Genomic DNA, 14,468 nt, shown 5'->3' with positions numbered 1-14,468 from the left:
TGTGTCAGTGGAATAAGGTAGAAGGCTGAGGGGCAACAAAATCATGATTGGAGATCATGTGTTTGCCCAGGTGGATTTGGGGGTCTTAAGTGGGGCTACAGTGACCTTTTAATATTTTTCAGGTAACTCAAAGATCCTTTAAATCTGCTATTTAAAGTATATATAAAGAGTTCTGGGCAAATTTAATCTATTTTATTTTACTATTATCAAATGGAATCATACTTCTCATAGGAATTGTATGAGAAACCACTACATCCATTTCTTGGCCTGCAAATATAATTTTAAACTACCTAATAAATAGGGGAAGGTATTTGGAATGGGATGATAAATACTTATGGCTATGTCCATGGTCGGCATTGCTAATTGAGCCCGGCATTCTTTACTACTCAGCTAGGATGTGTTCTCAGAAGTATTTATTTAATACAAGGCTCTAGTCACCTTCTACTGCTAAGCCCTTGGGGTTGGCAGGCAAGTTTAAACCTGTTTGCAACCACTGACAGATTATCAATAATTGATTATATACCACAGAGATCAGAAGTTAGAAGAGCCTCTAAATCCAACACCTGGCTGAGAAAGAATATGAGTTCTATCTTCTATGTTTTCACAAATAGCTTGTTATTAGTTTCACATCGCCTTTGGTTTAAGGTCCATTTAATGTTCTAACAATGATTACTGATCCCACAGAGGCTCCTGCAGGGGTCGTGGAGTAGTATCCTAGGAAACTTGAAATAGCAAGAACTCAAAGGATGGTAAGTGGGTAAATCTGACAATTCCTAATTGCTCAACATCTATATTTAGCTTCTCACAATGGGAGACCACCTCCTCTAAAACTACTCAATTTCAAATTTAGTAGTTTCCCTTCTTTCTTTCAAACTGCGATCAGATGCCATCTGATGTTGGCAGATACTGCCATGTTAAGTCAGCCTCCTATTACCACTCTGCCACTAGGCTTTCCCTGAAGCACGGGGTGCCACAGCACACCAGCTTATCTCTCATATGTGACAAACATGTGTATCTATGGTGATTCATTGGCACCGACTCCTGTATCACTTTTCTTGGTAGCATTGCATAGCAACTCAGCAAACAATTATGATTTTCATTCTCATTTTTCATTCCTAAATATCATCATTCCTACATCTTCTACATGTGCATTTTGGCTCATGTTGGCTTTCTTTTCATGTTCATTTTCCATTTTGCCATTCCCCAACAATTAGAGTCGAGTATTAATCTGTGGGTCAGTCACAAGGTGAGGGTAGTGACACGGGAATCATCCAAGCTGGATGGTGCCAGTGACTTAAATTATGTATTTTATCACATAAGACATATGTCACTAGTCTCCTCTCTACAAAATAATTCTGTCATTGTGTTTCCCTGGAAATTAGCCACAAGTCCCCCTTTTTCTTTCCTTTCAATTTTGTAATGTGAGTATTTGAATCTCCTTTTTTTTTTTTAAGATTTTATTTATTTATTCATGAAAGACACAGAGAGAGGCAGAGACACAGGTGAAGGGAGAAGCAGGCTCCCTGTGGGAGCCCTATGTGAGACTCAATTCCAGGACCCCAGGATCATGCCCTGGACCAAAGGCGTCGCTAAACCGCTGAGCCATCCGGGCTGCCCATTAATTTGTTAAATTTTAAAAGGGAAATTATATTTGAGCATCTACTGTTTTAGAACTGAAAACCATAACTTAATCAAAGATCTTAGACTGTGAAGTCAACTAGATAACACACGTGCACATGTGCGTGCACAGCACACCACACGTACACACACACACACAAAATAGGTGGATGTTACAATGGAGTCAATGTGTTCCATACTTTTAAATAAAGCAGATACAGAGATGAACTCCTGACTTCCTCCTCTGTAGAATTCTTCATCTGGAAAATCACAGGCTGTTAAGGAAAGAATAAAATTGAAAACTCTAATTCAGCTTCCATTCTAAGACATTAGCTAAACACACCAAATGCACAAAAGTACAGATAGCTGTAAATTGAGGTGAAGAAAAGAAAAGAAAAAAAAAAAAAAAAGAAACAAAAACAAAAAACCCACCAAGCAATGGAACTAAAACGAGAGGAAAAAACTGTCTTCTGCGTTACACACAAAGATCCCCTCGGGATATCTCCCCTGCTGGTATTGAAAAACAAATACAGTCTAGCAATTCTGGAAAGAACCTATTAAGCCAAGAGAGTGTCTCACTACCCATCAGCATCACAAGTTCAAGAGCCCTCAAGCTCCTCAAACAGTTCCTTAAAAAGAGCAATGAACTGAGAAAGCTCCACTGGGGCCAAGGATTCTAGGGAGCTTCAGAAGTAACCAAAAGCAGACATGCCCACCCAGTGCCACAGCTCATTAAGGCGTTTTATATTCAAGTGAAGTCAACAGGAAAAGATCACCAATCTTTTCATGTGAGATGTTTTAACCCAAAGACTGTAGTGAGAGATGAAGAGGGACACTATATCATACTTAAAGGATCTATCCAACAAGAGGACTTAACAATCCTCAATATATATGCCCCGAATGTGGGAGCTGCCAAATATATAAATCAATTATTAACCAAAGTGAAGAAATACTTAGATAATAATACACTTATACTTGGTGACTTCAATCTAGCTCTTTCTATACTCGATAGGTCTTCTAAGCACAACATCTCCAAAGAAACGAGAGCTTTAAATGATACACTGGACCAGATGGATTTCACAGATATCTACAGAACTTTACATCCAAACTCAACTGAATACACATTCTTCTCAAGTGCACATGGAACTTTCTCCAGAATAGACCACATATTGGGTCACAAATCGGGTCTGAACCGATACCAAAAGATTGGGATCGTCCCCTGCATATTCTCGGACCATAATGCCTTGAAATTAGAACTAAATCACAACAAGAAGTTTGGAAGGACCTCAAACATGTGGAGGTTAAAAGATGCTATCCTGCTAAAAGATGAAAGGGTCAACCAGGAAATTAAGGAAGAATTAAAAAGATTCATGGAAACTAATGAGAATGAAGATACAACCGTTCAAAATCTTTGGGATGCAGCAAAAGCAGTCCTAAGGGGGAAATACATCGCAACACAAGCATCCATTCAAAAACTGGAAAGAACTCAAATACAAAAGCTAACCTTACACATAAAGGAGCTAGAGAAAAAACAGCAAATAGATCCTACACCCAAGAGAAGACGGGAGTTAATAAAGATTCGAGCAGAACTCAACGAAATCGAGACTAGAAGAACTGTGGAACAGATCAACAGAACCAGGAGTTGGTTCTTTGAAAGAATTAATAAGATAGATAAACCATTAGCCAGCCTTATTAAAAAGAAGAGAGAGAAGACTCAAATTAATAAAATCATGAATGAGAAAGGAGAGATCACTACCAACACCAAGGAAATACAAACGATTTTAAAAACATATTATGAACAGCTATACGCCAATAAATTAGGCAATCTAGAAGAAATGGACGCATTCCTGGAAAGCCACAAACTACCAAAACTGGAACAGGAAGAAATAGAAAACCTGAACAGACCAATAACCAGGGAGGAAATTGAAGCAGTCATCAAAAACCTCCCAAGACACAAGAGTCCAGGGCCAGATGGCTTCCCAGGGGAATTTTATCAAACGTTTAAAGAAGAAACCATACCTATTCTCCTAAAGCTGTTTGGAAAGATAGAAAGAGATGGAGTACTTCCAAATTCGTTCTATGAGGCCAGCATCACCTTAATTCCAAAACCAGACAAAGACCCCACCAAAAAGGAGAATTACAGACCAATAACCCTGATGAACATGGATGCAAAAATTCTCAACAAGATACTGGCCAATAGGATCCAACAGTACATTAAGAAAATTATTCACCATGACCAAGTAGGATTTATCCCTGGGACACAAGGCTGGTTCAACACCCGTAAAACAATCAATGTGATTCATCATATCAGCAAGAGAAAAACCAAGAACCATATGATCCTCTCATTAGATGCAGAGAAAGCATTTGACAAAATACAGCTTCCATTCTGATCAAAACTCTTCAGAGTGTAGGGATAGAGGGAACATTCCTCGACATCTTAAAAGCCATCTATGAAAAGCCCACAGCAAATATCATTCTCAATGGGGAAGCACTGGGAGCCTTTCCCCTAAGATCAGGAACAAGACAGGGATGTCCACTCTCACCACTGCTGTTCAACATAGTACTGGAAGTCCTAGCCTCAGCAATCAGACAACAAAAAGACATTAAAGGCATTCAAATTGGCAAAGAAGAAGTCAAACTCTCCCTCTTCGCCGATGACATGATACTCTACATAGAAAACCCAAAAGTCTCCACCCCAAGATTGCTAGAACTCATACAGCAATTTGGTAGCGTGGCAGGATACAAAATCAATGCCCAGAAATCAGTGGCATTTCTATACACTAACAATGAGACTGAAGAAAGAGAAATTAAGGAGTCAATCCCATTTACAATTGCACCCAAAAGCATAAGATACCTAGGAATAAACCTAACCAAAGATGTAAAGGATCTATACCCTCAAAACTATAGAACACTTCTGAAAGAAATTGAGGAAGACACAAAGAGATGGAAAAATATTCCATGCTCATGGATTGGCAGAATTAATATTGTGAAAATGTCAATGTTACCCAGGGTAATATACACGTTTAATGCAATCCCTATCAAAATACCATGGACTTTCTTCAGAGAGTTAGAACAAATTATTTTAAGATTTGTGTGGAATTAGAAAAGACCCCGAATAGCCAGGGGAATTTTAAAAAAGAAAACCATATCTGGGGGCATCACAATGCCAGATTTCAGGTTGTATCACAAAGCTGTGGTCATCAAGACAGTGTGGTACTGGCACAAAAACAGACACATAGATCAGTGGAACAGAATAGAGAATCCAGAAGTGGACCCTGAACTTTATGGGCAACTAATATTCGATAAAGGAGGAAAGACTATCCATTGGAAGAAAGACAGTCTCTTCAATAAATGGTGCTGGGAAAATTGGACATCCACATGCAGAAGAATGAAACTAGACCACTCTCTTTCACCACACACAAAGATAAACTCAAAATAGATGAAAGATCTAAATGTGAGACAAGATTCCATCAAAATCCTAGAGAAGAACACAGGCAACACCCTTTTTGAACTCGGCCATAGTAACTTCTTGCAAGATACATCCACGAAGGCAAAAGAAACAAAAGCAAAAATGAACTATTGGGACTTCATCAAGATAAGAAGCTTTTGCACAGCAAAGGATACAGTCAACAAAACTCAAAGACAACCTACAGAATGGGAGAAGATATTTGCAAATGACATATCAGATAAAGGGCTAGTTTCCAAGATCTATAAAGAACTTATTAAACTCAACACCAAAGAAACAAACAATCCAATCATGAAATGGGCAAAAGACATGAACAGAAATCTCACAGAGGAAGACATAGACACGGCCAACATGCATATGAGAAAATGCTCTGCATCACTTGCCATCAGGGAAATACAAATCAAAACCACAATGAGATACCACCTCACACCAGTGAGAATGGGGAAAATTAACAAGGCAGGAAACCACAAATGTTGGAGAGGATGCGGAGAAAAGGGAACCCTCATACACTGTTGGTGGGAATGTGAACTGGTGCAGCCACTCTGGAAAACTGTGTGGAGGTTCCTCAAAGAGTTAAAAATATACCTGCCCTACAACCCAGCAATTGCAGTGTTGAGGATTTACCCCAAAGATACAGATGCAATGAAACGCCGGGACACCTGCACCCCGATGTTTATAGCAGCAACGGCCACGATAGCCAAACTGTGGAAGGAGCCTCGGTGTCCAACGAAAGATGAATGGATAAAGAAGATGTGGTTTATGTATACAATGGAATATTCCTCAGCCATTAGAAATGACAAATACTCACGATTTGCTTCAACGTGGATGGAACTGGAGGGTATTATGCTGAGTGAAGTAAGTCAATCGGAGAAGGACAAACATTGTATGTTCTCATTCATTTGGGGAATATAAATAATAGTGAAAGGGAATATAAGGGAAGGGAGAAGAAATGTGTGGGAAATATCAGAAAGGGAGACAGAACGTAAAGACTGCTAACTCTGGGAAAAGAACTAGGGGTGGTGGAAGGGGAGGAGGGTGGGGGGTGGGAGGGAATGGGTGACGGGCACTGGGGGTTATTCTGTATGTTAGTAAATTGAACACCAATAAAAAATAAATTAAAAAAAAAAAAGAAAAGAAAAGAATGTGAGCGATCAAGCACCATTAAAATAAGAAGAAGCTAACATAGATCTGGCCAGGTCTTACCCCGCAAAGCACATCGGACAAAGAGAATTCCTTACTGTGGAGGGCCCATTCTCCACTTCATCACCAGCCAGCCTGAGCCCCAGCCCGGATCCGGATCCACAAGCACAAATGAGTTTGATGGGCCCAGCTGTTGAAAAAAGCAGCCTGGAAGAGAACGAAGAGGGGCAGGAGGGCGGTTTGCCGCTTTTAGGCCTTATCCAAGTTTTAGCTTCTGTATTTATTAGCCACGTGGCTCAAGGGAAAAAATTCAGTCTCCATGCCTGTTACTTCACGTATAAATGAGGTTAAAAACTACTTCGCTGCCTTCTTCACTGCATATAAAAGTATGTTGTAAACTGGTTGGTTCTGTTGAATTGACTGTTTTCTTTTTTACATATAATTTAGGATAATAAAATCAGACTACTTGGATTTATAGGAGCAATACACACATATACTAACTATACCAAATTCCACGTTTCTGTTCAGATAGCTGTCACAAGGCTTGAGTGTCACCTAATGATCTAGTTACCATTCTAGCATATCACAAAAGTATACACTCACTCACCTATTATAGCCCCTTGAATAATGCCTAAAGGACATCGTTTCTTTTACTGTTCCCTTTTAGCCCTCACAGGATGTCCACACCTGATATCCTTCAGCCTTTCTTGTAGGGGACACCCCTTAGCAGACTAGATTCAGCCAGCAGACGTGAGCAGATCACTTTGATGTCTCCTCTCTCCTACCCGATGGCCATCCAAGCCAAACTGACCAAGCCAAACAGCAGATCTTGAATGATCACGAACTTTTGGAACTATAAGAGAATTCAAACTTCATTATTGGTTTAAATAATTTTAAACCTAATTTCTATCATCATTAATCTTCCCCATATGATAAATGAATAAGCAAATGCTTTGTCTAATTCAGGATACATTTTAAGACCACACATTTCAGCTGGTCTTTGTACAGCCACATCCTGGCAGACTGTAAGCCTCGGTGGGTGATGGCCCCGTGAGGCCAAAAAAAGACCTGCAGACGGTAATCAAGACGTAGGTTCATTAGAAGAAATTACATACGGGGACTCCAGAAGCAGCTGGCTAGACAAGGCATCTGCTGCTGGCATCTATGTGCAGCTAGTTTTTATATCATAGCAACTCAACCTAGCAACTATCAGTGGCCCTTCACTCCTCTTTGCATGGCCAGCATGTCCAAGAAGAGTAAAGCCTGGCTGCTGGAGACTATTCCTTAGAAAGGAGATGCCCTGGGTTGGCCACTCCAGGAGTCCCTGACCTTGAGTATTGAACAACACGTTCTTCCGCACGTTATGCTTGATGGGAATATAGAGGGAGGACGGGGTCTTTACAGATTCAAGATAGTGATGAACAGGGGCATTCAGGAGACACATGCACAGTCTCAACCCATCATATACCATAGAGCTGTCATGTCTCTTACGTCATCCCCACCCCCAAACTTTTCACTGTGAAGTTCAGACATACAGAAGAGTTGACAGGATAGTACAATGGTCACCAATGTACACACCACTTAGATTCAAACTTCGTTTAAATTTTGCCATGTTTATCATATATATTATATTATATTATATTATATTATATTATATTATATTATTATATATATTATGTACCACATTTTTTGATAAACTTTAGACACTGTGATATTTTATCCCAAATACTTTAGCATGCATCTCCTAAAAGTTATTTTTCCTACTGAACTGCAATTTCATTATCATCTAAGAAAATTAGCATTTTTCCTGATATTTCTGAATAGTCTATGTCAAACTTTCTCAGTTAAACACAAAATTCCTTTTAAAACTTTATCTTTTTTGCATTCCTAATTTTTCTTAGAATTACACCTTTTATACTTAAAAAAAAAAAATCTAAGGACCCAACCAGGGTTTACATATTGCATTTGGTTGCTACATTTTTTAGTTTCTTTTACTTTAGAATGGCCTCCTCCTGCTTACTTTTTTTTTTCCTTTCTTACTTTTTTTTTTTTTTTTTTTTTTTTTTTTTTTTAATAACATTGACTTTTTGAAGGGTTTGGGCCAGGTGTTCTTGTAAACTGGAAGTAAAAGATTTATTTAGATTCAGCTAATTTTGATGCACATTAGGGTAGGTTATACCATTCTAAGTAATTTAGTAATTTAATATTGATCCCTTGGTTAAAGTGGTAACCTCCTGATAGTTGTAAACGTACATTTTCTCCTTTGTATGATGACTTTTCCATACAAATTTAGGCATAGTCCAATAATCCCTTGCCTCAGCCAATTATTTCATGGAGGGTTGCATGACATTGATTTCTAATTCTGTTCTTCCTTCTGCATTTATTAGCTATCTTTTTCTTTGTAAAAAACAAAAACAAAAACAAAAAACAAAAAAAAACAACTTTCTGTTATCAGTTTGAATTTAAATCTTTACTCTCAAAAAGACAAAGTAAATGATTAATTCCTTCCCTTTAATTAGCAATTTTCAGAGTAAAGATTTAGTAGAAGATTTACCTCCAAGGGTGGCAAATGAGTTTTATTCTTTTGATTAGCACTATTGGGTTCATAGATTTTAATTTGTTCAATGCTTTACAATCAATTAAAGTCATTATTCTTTTTGATAATTCAAATTATCACAAATTTGGCTACTGGGAATCCCAGCAAGTTCAGTCTTTGAGTGCTTTCTTGTTTTCTGAAATGAAATATCCTAGGTTCACCTGCTCCAGACTGACAATCACCTATTTCTCTAAGGAGCCCTGGTTCCTTCTGGTAGGGAAACTAGGTATGGTTCATCACTACTGGGATGTCATTCCTTCATGAGCCATTTCAGTGGGCAGACCTAAGAAACATGTTAAAAATTACAAATTCAAATTGAAATTTCTAATCTCTTTTATCTTCTCCCAAATATTTTGTTCCAAAAATTTTGCATCCCAATAACACTATCATGTTTACTTTTTTATCCTAAAATATTCATAAAAGTTTCAAATTAACTAGACAAATAAAACTAGTAGTAATGAAACTAGTAAATTCAGTGTTTCTCCTTAGAATATATCCCACTAAGAAAGTACTCTCAGAGTGAAAGTTAACTCAGAATTATTTTTTTCCTCTGCAATTATGTTATCAGATTTATATATAGTTTTATTGTTTCAGTTTATTTTCAGTTATGTGGTTTTTTCCTCTTTGAATTTATCCAAGTCTTGAATACATAAAACATTTATTTTTCTCCTTCCTTATTTTATCCATATATACTGTACTGAACCTTGTTTTTTTCCCTTAAAAATGCGTTCTAGAGGGGTGCCTGGGTGGCTCAGTCTGTTAAGCATTAGACTCTTGGTTTTATCTCATGTCATCCTTTGTAATGGCTGAGGAATATCCCACTGTACACATAGACCACATCTTCTTTATCCATCATCTGTCGATGGACACCGAGGCTCCTTCCACAGTGTGGCTATTGTGGACATTGCTGCTGTGAACATCGGGGTGCAGGTGTCCCGGCGTCTCACTGCATCTGTATCTTTGGGGTAAAGCCCCAACAGTGCAATTGCTGGGTCGTAGGGCAGGTCTATTTTTAACTCTTTGAGGAACCTCCACACAGTTTTCCAGAGTGGCTGCTCCAGTTCACATTCCCACCAACAGTGCAGAAGGGTTCCCCTTTCTCCACATCCTCTCCAACATTTGTGGTTTACTGCCTTGTTAATGTTCCCCATTCTCACAGGTGTGAGGTGGGATCTCATGGTGGTTTTGATTTGTGTTTCCCTGATGGCAAGTGATGCGGAGCATTTTCTCATGTGCTCGTTGGCCATGTCTAGGTCTTCCTCTGTGAGATTCCTGTTCACGTCTTCTGCCCATTTCATGATTGGATTGTTTGTTTCTTTGCTGTTGAGTTTAATAAGTTCTTTATAGATCTTGGATACTAGCCCTTTATCTGATGTGTCATTTGCAAATATCTTCTCCCATTCTGTAGGTTGACTTTTAGCTTTGTTGACTGTTTACTTTGTGGAACAGAAGCTTTTTATCTTGATTAAGTCCCAATAATTCATTATTGTTTTTGTTTCCCTTGCCTTCATAGACATATCTTGTAAGAAGTTACTGTAGCCGAGGTTAAAAAGGTTGTTGCTTGTGTTCTGCTCTAGGATTTTGATGGATTCCTGTCTCACATTTAGATCTTTCATCCATTTTGAGTTTATCTTTGTGTCTGGTGTAGGAGAATGGCCTAGTTTCATTCTTCTGCACGTGGCTGTCCAGTTTTTTTAATCATTCTGAACAAATGTGTATTAGGTATCCCTCATGTAAACAGCCTCAAACTGAGCTTTGTTTGGGGAGCTTTCTAAAAACCTTTTTATTAAATAAACCTTGTATTAATTAAATTAAGCCCATTTGCATTTACTGATAGAATTCATACATTTGGCTTCATTTCTATTATGTTATTTTATTTTGAATATTTTGAGTGTATTATGTTTGTTGTATTTTTCACTATTGGTTTTTCCTTTGCCTTTTAAAATTTGCTTGGTATTTTAAAACACATATGAGTTTATTTATATAACTTTTATTACTCACTTTACATAATGCTCCTCCTCACCTTTGTTATTACTTAATTCAATATTATTCCATTTGTTAGCATTAAATGATATCTTTATTCTCTTGCACTGCCCAAGCAGCATTCACTGAGTTTCTTATACTCTCCCTTTGCCTCTTTCCTTTCTTCACTCAGTTTTAAGTTGTGTTATTTCCTTCTTTAAGAGCTTATGGCATTTATTCCATCTTAGAACCACTTTTATTTTAGGGTTATATTTGTGGTGGAACATATTCAATATCCCATAGTTCTCTGGCCAATTTCCTAATAATCATTTGGTTAAATTTAGCTCATCCTACAGTTAATTCCTTGGGGAAGGCTTATGATTACAATATTTTTGCCAACTTTAAACCAATTTTTGTTTAGCCTTGATACTAAAAGATGAGCTAGCCTGGACATAAAGCCCCTGGCTCTTTCTTAGATTTAAAATGTTGCTATTTTATATTTACTGTGTATGTTCCTATTGAGAAGTCTTTTGTCAATTGTATTATTTCCTTCGTAAATTATTTGGATTTTTATTGTTTGTTTGTTTGCTTCTTTTTGGCTTGGATGCAACAAGAGGAAATTTATTTAAATTTACTTTACTTATCTTTTGATTTTACTAGAATATATCTAAGAATTGACCAATAGGTCTTATCTATCTGAATGCATTTAGTTAGATCTTATTTTATTTAATTGTATTGAGAGAGTTTCTTTAAATATCCTTTTAAATATTAGTTCCGCCATTGTTGTTTTTTTTTCAGCCACTCCAATTATGTACACAGTGGATCTTCTTTGCCTGTTTTCTCAATTAGTGACTTTTTATGTGATCCTGTTGTTTTCTTTTATGTTATGCTAAAACTCTTTTTATTGGACTTTTATCTCCATAACTGTATTGCTATTTTCTATGCCACTTATTATAATTTAAACATATGCTATTATCCCCTGGTCATTTAATTAATATATTAATAATTAATGAATATAGTTTGCCACATATTCTAATATATTCTTATATTTTTCTTCATGTTTTTGAGTTTGATTATCTCCCTGTTTATATCTTCCTGTTTTTTCATATCTTTTCTCAATTATCTAATTATATTTAATTTACAGTGTTGAGTTATAGCTTTTTCTTTTCATGCATTCTTCCTGTTGTTATTACCAGTGTTTTTGTCTCCTGCAAATCTTGAGTTTCATATTGTGTTTTCTTCTTATATAAATTCCATGTGGATATTAAATTCTCTTCATTTAAATTTATAATTAGTTTTTATTGGAATAGTAGGCATTCTAAAGGAGCAGGTTGGTATGACTTATTTGGTTTCTTAGTTTAAAAGCATCTTCTATTGCTCTAAGAAAGTACAATTTCTTTAATTAAAAATGACATTTATTGTTGATTTATTTTGGCATTCTTCTGATTCTTAGTGTCTTGTTTTATCATTGATTTTAACTACCATTGCCTCCTTCTTTCCCTTTACCACCATCCCTTCAAGAGACACCTCCTCCTTTCAACGTGGCTCCCTTTTCCCCAGAAGTGTTATTTTTTTAGGATCACTCAATCTGTTCAATAATCCCAAACCTTTTCCCATTACACTCTTTAGGAACCATACTGTCCTACCAGACTGCAGAATTGTCCCTGAAGTTTTTCAGACTCAGGGTAGGACCCTTTACTTCTAGGAATGAAACCTGGTCAGTGTTATCTGTGTTCTATTTGTAGAACGTCACCGAACTTTCCTGCCATGAACACAGTTACTGCCTTATTGCCAAATGGGCTCCAGAGATCACTGTGCTGGTTTAGAACATTCAGTTTCCTTCTTATATTTGAATTTAATTTCTCAGTATTCACTTCTTTTAGTTACAGTGTAGTTATGGGGTATGGCTTTACTGAAATTATATTCAGAGACTATAATTTAGTCTTCTGCTATCATACTAATGGTTCCATACTCTTAAGTCTCTTTTAATGTAGCTCAAATTCCTCTCCTCTTTTTTCTTTTTTCTTTTTTTTTTTAAATAGCATTCACGTGTTGAAGAAGCCAGAGCAGCTATCACAAAGAATGTAAATACCTTTAAATACCTTATAGAATGATCTGATTGCTTTTTTGTTTGTTTGTTTGTTTGTTTTATTTGGCTTATTTCTGAATTGCAATACAAAAATTTCTGAGGGCTCTTCATCTCACTGTATTAATAGCTTCACACCTTCTCTCTTATACCCTATAGCTAAAAAACAATTCCTTCACTTCTTTATATAGAGCAGTTTAACTATTTTTGGTTGTGGTCTCATGTACAGCTATATCCTGGGATCTCACTTTTTACATAAAAGGGTTTATTGTAAATAAATCTTGAGAGGAGTCAATTTTCTTCATGAGATAATTTTGGTAGTGGCTTCTGAATAATAATAATAATAAATAATAGCTAACATTTATTGTTATGTTTTATCATTGCTATTGGCAGTGGTGGTGGTAGTAGTAACTATTGTTAGTGCCAAGGCTATACAAGTACTTTATAAATATATTCCTAACACCTCTATCTAGTAAGTTATATTACATAATTTAATAAATTAAAAAAGAAAAATCTGAAACACAGGAAAGTTAAGTCATTTGTGCAAAATTATATAGGAAGTTAAGTGAGAGGAATAGGGCAAAATTTAATTTTAGGTCCTGTGGTTTTATAGTTCTTCCCACCTTAACCACTGGCATGTACTCCCTCTTCATACATTTTCTTTATTACACAAGGATTGCAAATCACTTTTTAGGATATGTATGTGTACTGAGAAGGGAAGGCTATAACATGCATATACTGATCTGAATTTAAGCAAACAAACTGTCAAGATCACATGTATGCTGGTATATTAGTATAAGTGTTTTTTTTTAAAAAAGATTTTATTTATTTATTCATGAGAGACACACACAGAGAGAGAAAAAGAGGCAGAGACACAGGCAGAGGGAGAAGCAGGCTCCACACAGGGAGCCTGGCGTGGGACTTGATCCCAGGTACCCAGGATCATGCCCTGGGCTGAAGGTGGCGCTAAAGTGCTGAGCCACCCGGGCTGCCCTAGTATAAGTTTTTTAAAAATCATCTTTAATGATTTAGGTCATTAGAGGTATAGAAGATGATATAGCTAATATTCATTAAACAGAGATATAAAATAAGAAAATTAAGCTTAAAATGATACTAATAAAAGCTAAGCCACAGAGAAAGAACAAAAACTTTATTTTAAAGATAAATATTAAATAAATAAATAAATAAATAAATTAGGGCATCTGGGTGGCTCAGTGGTTGAGCGTCTCGTCTTTGGCTCAGGTCGTGATCCCAGGGTCCTGCAATCAAGTCCCAAAACAGGCTCCCTCAGGGGAGCCTGCTTTTCCCTCTGCCTGTGTCTCTGCCACTCTCTGTGCCTCTCATGAATAAATAAATAAAATCTCTATAGAAAGATGATGGATAGATATTCAGCATACCATCATTTTTGGAGTTCATTCAGTTTATCAGGATGCCTACTCAACATTAAACTTACTTTCATCTTTGGTTTCATGGTCCAGGCTTCCACATCCCTTCAAATCCTGCTGTGTTCTGTTAAGGGAAAGTTGTGAAACTAAACAGAAAAATAAAGAAGGGTACAAATAGACTCTGCTAAGGTCAGCACTGTCTCATTACTGAACTTA

The sequence above is a fragment of the Canis aureus genome, chromosome 1 (genome assembly GCF_053574225.1).
Source record: "Canis aureus isolate CA01 chromosome 1, VMU_Caureus_v.1.0, whole genome shotgun sequence".
NCBI classification, from domain to species: domain Eukaryota; kingdom Metazoa; phylum Chordata; class Mammalia; order Carnivora; family Canidae; genus Canis; species Canis aureus.
This window is presented reverse-complemented; position numbering follows the sequence as displayed.